We start from the raw sequence: 10,994 nt of genomic DNA, 5'->3' as shown, positions 1-10,994 counted from the left end.
TCTTCCTTGTTTGTAGGTGACCAAATACTTATTTTCCACAATAATTTGCAAATAAATTCATAAAAAATCCTACAATGTGATTTTCTGGATTTTTTTTCTTCTCATTTTGTCTGTCACAGTTGAAGTGTACCTATGATGAAAATTACAGGCCTCTCTCATTTGTTTAAGTGGGAGAACTTGCACAATATTGGTGGCTGACTAAATACTTTTTTGCCCCACTGTATGTCTATATATAGTGTACCATTATGTCCCAAGCATAAATCCCTATCCAACACTACCACCTTGTGGATGTCTTTTCATTAATTACTATGTCACCTGTTGTCATACAGAGCATGCATACAATAATGTACAGTATGTGCTATTAAAATTGAAGCATAATGGGATGTTCCTTCTCTCAAACTCTGCACACAGTGAATGGTCTGGAGATCCACTATGAGAAGCTGTGTATCTGTAGTGGGGGCAGACCCAAACTCCTTACCCAGGATAACCCCTATGTGCTGGGGATACGAGGCACAAACTGTGCCCAGGTACTTGACAATGGCTTCCTAGTACAGATGTTCTTGTTTAGCATCCATTCACTTCAGTTAATCTAGTACTCATGATGTATTTTGTACTGGCAGGAGTTTTAGAAGCGGTTATCCAAAGCCAAGCGAATTGTAGTCATTGGAAACGGAGGGATTGCCTAATGTGAGTATATCGACATTCTGCCATTATTTTGTCTGAATTGGTCTTGTTCTAAAATCTCAAATGTGTATATATTATAGTTAAATGTACTGTATATTTTGTGTTCAGGTATGAGGTGGGAGGTTGTGAGGTGATCTGGGCAGTGAAAGACAAGGCCATAGGAAACACCTTCTTTGACGCGGGAGCCGACCAGTTCCTCATCCCCCCCTGGACACAGACAAACCAGAGAGAGCTGCTACGTGTAAGAGTGCTCACTACACCATAGAGGGGCCTGCGGCTACACAGGGCCTTGCTGTAAGTGGCAACAGACAAGGCCAGAGTAGAGGGTTGGAAGAGCCAGGCAGTGCCCTGGGACCATACTGGCATGAAGACATCAGTCTGAGAGGAGCAGAGGAGGTAAATGTGCATCTTTGTGTTCACAATTATAGAATACTATTATTATTTGGTTTTAGTAAAGCAATTCTATTAGTTTGTTTATAGATGGTTTATAAATCTGTTATAAAAAGATAAGATTGGTTGAAATGTATCCATCCAGAGGTGGGAATTTGTCTGGAACGAGGAAAGAAAGGTCAGCCTGGAGTAGTAATTCATAGTAACCTAAGTTGTTTTAACTCTTGCTGTGGCCAGGTGTCTCACAGGGTGTCAGTGGAGTACCAGTCTGAGGTGAAACAGATCTACACTCACCAGGACTTCCTGCTGTCACCACTTGCCTCACAGACAGCAGACACTGGTGAGTGGAACCTATGACAGTGGAACATACCAGTGTGAAAGAGATGGAAATAAGTGACTGAATATGATGTGCTGAAAATGTGTTCATTTCCATGAATCAGATAGTCAATTATACTGAATAACAATATGAATGCAACAATTTCAAAGATTTTACTGAGTTACAGGTGATATAAGAAAAATCAGTAAATTTAAATAAAATCATTAGGCCCTAGTCTGTTGATTTCACATATGATTACAGATATGCATATTTTGGTCACAGATACCTTTAAAAAAAGGTAGGGGTGTGGATCAGAACCACGTCCTTCGCATAGAGTTGATCAGGCTATTGATTGTGGCCTGTGGAATGTTATGTCCCACTCCTCTTCAATGGCTGTGCGAAGTTGTTGGATATTGGCGGGAACTGGAACACGCTGTCGTACAAGACGATCAAGAGAATCCCAAACATGCTCAATGGGTGACAGGTCTGATGAGTATGCAGGCATTGGAAGAACTGGGACATTTTCAGCTTCCAGGAATTGTGTACAGATCCTTGCGACATGGGGCCATGCATTATCATGCTGAAACATGAGGTGATGGCGGCAGATGAATGGCTTGACAAGGATCCCGTCACGGTATCTATACATTCAAATTGCAATCGATAAAATGCAATTGTGTTCGCTGTCCATAGTTTGGGGCACTCTGTTCACAACGTTGACATTAGCAAACCGCTCGACCACACAACGCCATATAGATGTACTTACAAATTCAATTCTCTGGTAACAGTTCTGGTAGACATTTTTGCAGTCAAAACTTAAGACATCTGTGGCATTGTGTTGTGTGACAAAACGGCACATTTTAGAGTGGTGTTTTGTCCCCAGCACAAGGTGCACCTGGGTAATGATCATGCTGTTTAATCAGCTTTTTGATATGCCACACCTGTCAGGTGGATGGATTATCTTGGCAAAGGAGAAAATCTCACTAACAGGGATGTAAACAAATTTGTGCCAAAAATTTGAGAGAAATAAGCTTTTTGTGCATAGGGAACATTTCCGGGATCTTTTATTTTAGCTTTTCATCCACTGTGCTGTTTTCCCCAATTATAGGCTCTTGGCCAGTGTACGCTCAGCTGACCAATCGGAAGACGTTTGGCTGTGACTTCATCATCAGTGCCACAGGAGTTGTGCCAAACACCAAACCTTTTCTCCATGGAAACAACATAAGTAAAACAGATGCTAGATGTTTCATATAATCCATTACTTCATGACAACTCATGCCACTTCTACACAGAAGCAATATTTACCAATATTTGTCTATACATATTCTGTTCAGTTTGCATTGGCTGAGGACTCTGGGCGGAGAGTGGACGATCACATGATCACAGAACCAGACATTTACTCTGCTGGAAACGTATGTACAGCAGGCTGGGAGCCAAGCCACCTCTGGCAGCAGGTACACAAACCACACTGTATCTCTTCTAATGACGTTCTGCTGCGTCTGACTATTTCTTTGGGTATGAGGCCTTTGGATTTTGTGGTGAACTATCCTGGAAACCATATATCCTGAGGCTCCATTTATTGTAGCTGGGGATTTTAACAAAGCTAATTTGAGAACAAGGCTACCTAAAATCGATCAGCACATTAACTGTAGCACGCGCACCGGCAATACACGGGACCACTGCTTCTCTAACTACCGCAAAGCATACAAGGCCCTCCCCCGCCCTCCCTTCGGCAAATCCGACCACGACTCCTAACGTCCTACAGGCAGAAACTCAAACAGGATGTACCCCGTGACTAGAACCATTCAACGCTGGTCAGACCAATTGGAATCCACGCTTCAAGATTGTTTTGATCACACGGACCGGGAAATGTTCCAGGAAGCCTCAGAGAATGACATCGATCTATACGCTGACTCGGTGAGTGAGTTTTTAAGGGCGTGCATTGGAGATGTTGTACCCATTGTGACTATTAAAACCTACCCTAACCAGAAACCGTGGATAGATGGCGGCATTTGCGCAAAACTGAAAGAAAGCACAAACCACAGTAGTCAACCATGGAAAGATGACGATGAATATGGCCAAATATAAACAGTATATTTACTTCCTCCGCAAGGCAATCAAACAAGCAAAATGTCGGTATAGGGACAAAGTGGAGTCGCAATACAGTGGCTCAGACATGAGACGTATGTGGCAGGGTCTACAGGCAATTACGGACTACAAAAAAAAACGTCCATGTCACGGTCACCGATGTCTTGCTTACAGACAAACTAAACACTTTTTTTGAGGATAATACAGTGCCACCAACGCGGCCCGCTACCAAGAACTGCGGGCCCCCCTCTCCTTCTCCGTGGTTGACGTGAGTAAAACATTTAAATGTGATAACCCTCGCAAGGCTGCTGGCCCAGACAGCATCCCGAGCCGCGTCCTCAGAGCATGCGCAGACCAGCTGGCTGGACATATTCAATCGCTCCCTATCCCAGTCTGCTGTCCCCACATGCTTCAAGATGGCCACCATTGTTCCTGTACCCAAGAAGGCAAAGATAACTGAACTAAATGACTATTGCCCCATAACACTCACTTCTGTCATCATGAAGTGCTTTGAGAGACTAGTCAAGGATCATATCACCTCCACCTTACCTGCCACCCAAGACCCACTTCAGTTTGCATACCGCCCCAACAGGTCCACAGACGATGCAATCGCCACCACACTACACACTGCCCTATCCCATCTGGACAAGAGGAATAGCTATGTAAGAATGCTGTTTATTGACTACAGCTCAGCATTCAACACCATGGTACCATCCAAGCTCATCATTTAGCTCGAGGCCCTGGGGCTCAACCCTGCCCTGTGCAATTGGGTCCTGGACTTTCTGACGGGCCAACCCCAGGTGGTGAAGGTATGAAACAACATCTCCACTTTACTGACCCTCAATACTGGGGCCCCACATGGGTGGATGCTCAGCCCCCTCCTGTACTCCCTGTTCACCCATGACTGCGTGGCCATGCACACCTCCAACTCAATCATCAAGTTTGCAGACGACACAACAGTAGTGGGCTTGATTACCAACAACGATGAGACAGTCTACAGGGAGGAGGTGAGGGCACTTGGAGTGTGTTGTCAGGAAAACAACCTTTCACTCAATCAACAAAACATAGGAGATGATCTTGGACTTCAGGAAACAGCAGAGGGAGCACCCCCCTATCCAGGTTGACGGGACAGTAGTGGAAAAGGTGGAAAGTTAAGTTCCTCTGTATACACATCAGGGGCAAACTGAAATGGTCCACCCACACAGTGTGGTGAAGAAGGCGCAACAGCGCCTCTTCAACCTCAGGAGGCTGTAGAAATTTGGCTTGTTACCTAAAACACTCAGACTTTTATAGATGCACAATTGAGAGCATCCCGTCGGGCTGTATCACCGCCTGGTACGGCAACTGCGCCGCCCTCAACCGCAATGTTCTCCAGAGGGTGGTAAGGTCTGCACAACGCATTACCGGGGGCAAACTACCTGCCCTACAGGACACCTACAGCACCCGATGTCACAGGAAGGCCAAAAAGATCAAGGACAAACAGCCACCCGAGCCACTGCCTGTTCACCCCGCTTACCATCCAGGAGATGAGGTCAGTACAGGTGCATCAAAGCTGGAACCGAGAGACAAAGACAGCTTCTATCTCAAGGCCATCAGACTGATAAACAGCCTTCACGAACTCAGAGAGGCTGCTGCCTACATACAGACTCATATCACTAGTCACTTTAAATAATGTTTACATATTTTACATTACTCATCTCATATGTACAGTGCCTTGCGAAAGTATTCGGCCCCCCTAGAACTTTGCGACCTTTTGCCACATTTCAGGCTTCAAACAAAGATATAAAACTGTATTTTTTTGTGAAGAATCAACAACAAGTGGGACACAATCATGAAGTGGAACGACATTTATTGGATATTTCAAACATTTTTAACAAATCAAAAACTGAAAAATTGGGCGTGCAAAATTATTCAGCCCCCTTAAGTTAATACTTTGTAGCGCCACCTTTTGCTGCGATTACAGCTGTAAGTCGCTTGGGGTATGTCTCTATCAGTTTTGCACATCGAGAGACTGACATTTTTTCCCATTCCTCCTTGCAAAACAGCTTGAGCTCAGTGAGGTTGGATGGAGAGCATTTGTGAACAGCAGTTTTCAGTTCTTTCCACAGATTCTCGATTGGATTCAGGTCTGGACTTTGACTTGGCCATTCTAACACCTGGATATGTTTATTTTTGAACCATTCCATTGTAGATTTTGCTTTATGTTTTGGATCATTGTCTTGTTGGAAGACAAATCTCCGTCCCAGTCTCAGGTCTTTTGCAGACACCATCAGGTTTTCTTCCAGAATGGTCCTGTATTTGGCTCCATCCATCTTCCCATCAATTTTAACCATCTTCCCTGTCCCTGCTGAAGAAAAGCAGGCCCAAACCATGATGCTGCCACCACCATGTTTGACAGTGGGGATGGTGTGTTCAGTGTGATGAGCTGTGTTGCTTTTACGCCAAACATAACGTTTTGCATTGTTGCCAAAAAGTTCAATTTTGGTTTCATCTGACCAGAGCACCTTCTTCCACATGTTTGGTGTGTCTCCCAGGTGGCTTGTGGCAAACTTTAAACGACACTTTTTATGGATATCTTTAAGAAATGGCTTTCTTCTTGCCACTCTTCCATAAAGGCCAGATTTGTGCAATATACGACTGATTGTTGTCCTATGGACAGAGTCTCCCACCTCAGCTGTAGATCTCTGCAGTTCATCCAGAGTGATCATGGGCCTCTTGGCTGCATCTCTGATCAGTCTTCTCCTTGTATGAGCTGAAAGTTTAGAGGGACGGCCAGGTCTTGGTAGATTTGCAGTGGTCTGATACTCCTTCCATTTCAATATTATCGCTTGCACAGTGCTCCTTGGGATTTTTAAAGCTTGGGAAATCTTTTTGTATCCAAATCCGGCTTTAAACTTCTTCACAACAGTATCTCGGACCTGCCTGGTGTGTTCCTTGTTCTTCATGATGCTCTCTGCGCTTTTAACGGAACTCTGAGACTATCACAGTGCAGGTGCATTTATACGGAGACTTGATTACACACAGGTGGATTGTATTTATCATCATTAGTCATTTAGGTCAACATTGGATCATTCAGAGATCCTCACTGAACTTCTGGAGAGAGTTTGCTGCACTGAAAGTAAAGGGGCTGAATAATTTTGCACGCCCAATTTTTCAGTTTTTGATTTGTTAAAAAAGTTTGAAATATCCAATAAATGTCGTTCCACTTCATGATTGTGTCCCACTTGTTGTTGATTCTTCACAAAAAAATACAGTTTTATATCTTTATGTTTGAAGCCTGAAATGTGGCAAAATGTCGCAAAGTTCAAGGGGCCGAATACTTTCGCAAGGCACTGTATATACTGTATTTTATACCATCTATTGCATCTTGCCTATGCCGCTCGGCATCCATATATTTATGTACATATTCTTATTCCATCCCTTTACACATTTGTGTGTATTAGGTAGTTGTTGTGAAATTGTTAGATATTACTCCACTGTCACTACTAGAAGCACAAGCAGTTTGCTACACTCACATTAATATCTGCATGTGACCAATGAAATTTGATTTGATCCTGTCATCAATTCAGTTGTGATATGACATGATATCCTGTATACATCTCTCTCTCCTCTCCTTTCATAGTATCCAATTGGTAGTTAGTCTTGTCTCATCGCTGCAACAACCGTACGGACTCGGAAGAGGCGAAAGTCGAGAGCTGTGCGTCCTCCAAAACACAACCCAACCAAGCCGCACTGCTTCATAACACAATGCCCACTTAACCCAGAAGCCAGCCACACCAATGTGTCGGAGGAAACACCATACACCTGGCTACCGTGTCAGCATGCACTTGCACCCGGCCCGCCACAGGAGTCGCTAGTGCGCGATGGGACAAGGACATCCCTGCCGGCCAAACCCTCCCCTAACCCGGATGACGCTAGGCCAATTGTGCGCCGCCCCATGGGTCTCCCGGTCGCGGCCAGCTGCGACAGAGCGTGGACTCAGAATCTCAAGTGGCACAGATAGCACTGCGATGCAGTGCCTTAGACCACTGCGCCACTCGGGAGGCTCTCTTCTCTCACATTACAAAGTTCTTAAACTACAAGGTGTGTGAAGGCAAAGTTGCTATGCCTTTCTGCGTCAGATGTTGATACATGTTAAATCTGCAACTAGATGAATTTCCTGTAGTAATACATCATCACTTGACTTGCTAAAAAAGGTGTGTCCACTTGCTGTGCTGTTTTTCCTCCAGGTGGTTCTGCTGGGGTTCTGCTGGGGAAGTTTAATGGCCAGGGTCTGGGTCTGAACCAGGAGTTGTTAGTGCACTGTATTAAGGGACATGAGTATGTCAAGATGGTGCTGATCGGAGGGAGGATGTTGGGAGAAGTCTTTATTGGAGAGACTGACCTGGAGGAGACCTTTGAGAACTTCATCCTCAACCAGATGGACCTAACACCGTACAGAGAAGACTCAACCCCAACATAGAGGACTACTTTGACTGAGGGGCCAAGAACTTCCTCGTAAATCAATACTAATGTCGGCTTTAGCCCCGTTTATATCTGGTGCTAACGTCCTGATCTTGCCCACATTTTTAGATCGGTGTAGGCGATTCAAAAAACTGATTGTGATCTGATCTTCTTGACCACCTCCGGAGGTCGTCAGCGGACACATTGTATCTGGATAGTGTAAACAGATCTGGATTATCAAACCATTTAAAATTGTCCCTCTAAAATCATTGACAGGTGGCACTATTGACTCAATGTGTCAGTATTTGTTTTAACATAAAACATTATTTTGAAACAATGGCTCTCAAACCCTTTGCATACAGGGAGGGTCACCAGGTCATCTGGTAACAATGCAGACACAGCAGATAGAAAGTCTTGTTCACACTGCAGCCCTTAAACCTGAAATCAGTTTTATTTTTCAAATACATTTTGGAACACTGACTGTCCAAACTGCAAGTTACAAGTGACCAAATTGAATGTGGTCATACAGCAGTCATTTGCTAACATGCTAGTTGTCATAGTAACAACGAGTGTGTGCGCAGTGGTGCAGACTGATTGGTGGTCTTGCTCTTGCTTCCTATCACTCAAAGTTATGTACTGTAGCAAGCTAAACTGACAACAATGCCTACCATGGACATTTCCCAGTTGCTTTGAATGTTCAAAATTATAGTGGAAGAACAGACGCTAGCTAGCTAGGTAGCCATTTAGCTTTCTAGCACATTCACTAATTTGTTTGTAAACAATTAACAAGCTCGTTAGCTACCACATATTCTTGCCAAACTGTCAACACTGTAGTGAGCAAGTAACACAATATGCCAAATAAGTCCAAAAACCACTTGAGAGCAAATAAATCAGATTTGGATATTATTTCAAATCACTTACGAAGTTGGTTTGAAACATCAGATTCCATGTGCTTTTTGGCTGTTCAGACTGAAAGAAAAAGAACAGTTTAAAATCAGATATAGTCGCTTGAAACTGCCAATGTGAACAAGGCTTAAGATACACATTTTAATACAATGTTTAGACGCTGCAAATGTGTAGACTAGTGATGCGCGGGTTAGCTGTTTGTTCACCAGCACCCATCATCAATTGCTAATAACCCATCCACAACCGCCCGACTATATGTGATAGTGAAACTCTGAGGCCCAGAGCCGAACCTAAACTGCAAATATAGAGAATGCGCTTTACAGTTCCCTTTCTGCCTTAGTGGATTGATAACTTTTTCCCCAAAACATTTGATGCGCATACAGTTAGGCCGACGCTTTAGGGCCTACGCACTAATGCCAGATAAAAATGAAATAAAAATGTTTTAAAAAATTGCAATGCAGCCTATAGATATGAATTGCACAATAATTATCAATTTATGAATTTTTATTATGCACTGTTTTTTCTTTATTAAAACTGCATGCAACCCCCTCCCACAATCATCCACACTATTTCATGACCCTAAACCCAGACATAACAGCAGATTGCGGGTTATGAGTCAACCCGCTTTTGTGTGTGATCCATGTGTTTGATCACGAAAACCACATGTTAATGCAAGGTGTAACCAGGGCTATAAATATACCTTTGTTGAGAAAGGGCATTGGCAAGTTTAGAACGTGACGTTCGGGTCCCTATCCCAGTGCCTGGTCTACTGCGCAAGCAATTGGGAGGGCAGAACACATTTTTTACCTATACAAAGCTGTTCAGTCAGGTAGATTTGTAATTGGTAAGGTTGGAAAACAAAACCTGCATTGGCATTCGAACTGGCAACCTTGTGTGTCGCAACCCAACCTCCCGAAAGGTGGCTAGTCTTTATTTTACTCTCACCTGTACACTCCACCCTTTGACCTGTCCATCGAGCTTTCATCCAACCAATCAATTCGTCCCCGACTACCTCGGGAAACAGTCCGGAAAATCTGATCACAATCAGTTCTTTTAATCGTCTAAAAATTTGGACAATATTAGGACGTGTGTTAGCACCAGGTATAAACGGGGCTCTTGACTGAATCGTGCATGGCTAAGAACAGATCTGCGTATCAATATCAAGCCACAAGTTAACATTGTTTACAAGCCAAGGGTTATGATGATTCATCTGCTGTACATTGTAAAAAATAAAAATTAATCTGGGGTGAATTGAACCAAAATATCCTTAATAAAAATCAATGTAAGTAATTTTACCAAACAAGTTAAGAATAAATCCAACTCAATGTTGCATGAAATGTAAGTATATTTTGAGGATAACCAAAGAGTTTAATTTACTTAATTTTTATATTTTTAATTCTTGCAACAACTTGCCAAGTGGCTCTGTTTTTAGAGGATTGTGGGTAATTAAACATTTGTAGACTTTTTTTTTTTTTACACAATGTTGTGTACATGTTTGAAGAAAGACAAGTATATTTATTTATTAGGATTAAGCAGCTTTTTGTGCCATGAGGTGTAATGGATCATGATGAACAGATATCAAAACAGTCAGACAAATTGACTTAATGGTGAGACCACACATTTCCACCATCAGCACCCTAAATGACAGAGGCAAATCCAGCACATTGTAATGCTTGCAGTTCTACCTCCAATTACTGCAGGTGGATTGAGCACTTAACAATACATGCCAAAGCTGGTAAATGGCAAATTAACAAAGTTAAACATTAAGACACCATCACTGAAAGTAACTAATCAGAAATGAAGTAAATCTCATTCATATTACAGCTATTCTTATTTCCCTGGACTTTGTGTACGTTTGAATAACTTATTGAAGTGTTCTATTCAAAAACAAAAGGCAATTGCACCTACTCAATAATATTGTGTAAATTGATGCCTTAAATTTGTTTAAGCAGATTCACCAATTTTTTTTTTTACAGCGTATGTAGATTCAATATTATTGTTTTCATTTAATTGTTTTCCTGATAAGTGCTCTTACTGTGTTTTTTTTTTTTTTTGGGGGGGGGGGGGGGGGGGGGTTAGTGGAATGCAAAAGGAATTAGAAAATATACCAGAATAGGATGCAAAAATAAATAACTTTACAACCAAAAGATGGTCACATGAAACATTTCTA

The 10,994-nt window shown here is 42.7% G+C and overlaps 1 pseudogene; it reads left to right on the top strand.

Annotated features, from left to right (window-relative positions):
• The first annotated feature begins 377 nt into the window (after positions 1-377).
• LOC110501066 lies at positions 378-1,431 on the top strand (annotated as a pseudogene).
• The last annotated feature ends 9,563 nt before the right edge of the window (positions 1,432-10,994 follow it).

This window comes from Oncorhynchus mykiss, chromosome 21, assembly GCF_013265735.2.
Source record: "Oncorhynchus mykiss isolate Arlee chromosome 21, USDA_OmykA_1.1, whole genome shotgun sequence".
Lineage (NCBI taxonomy): Eukaryota > Metazoa > Chordata > Actinopteri > Salmoniformes > Salmonidae > Oncorhynchus > Oncorhynchus mykiss.
Note: the sequence above shows the minus strand (reverse complement) of the source record. Positions and strands in the feature narration are given on the sequence as shown.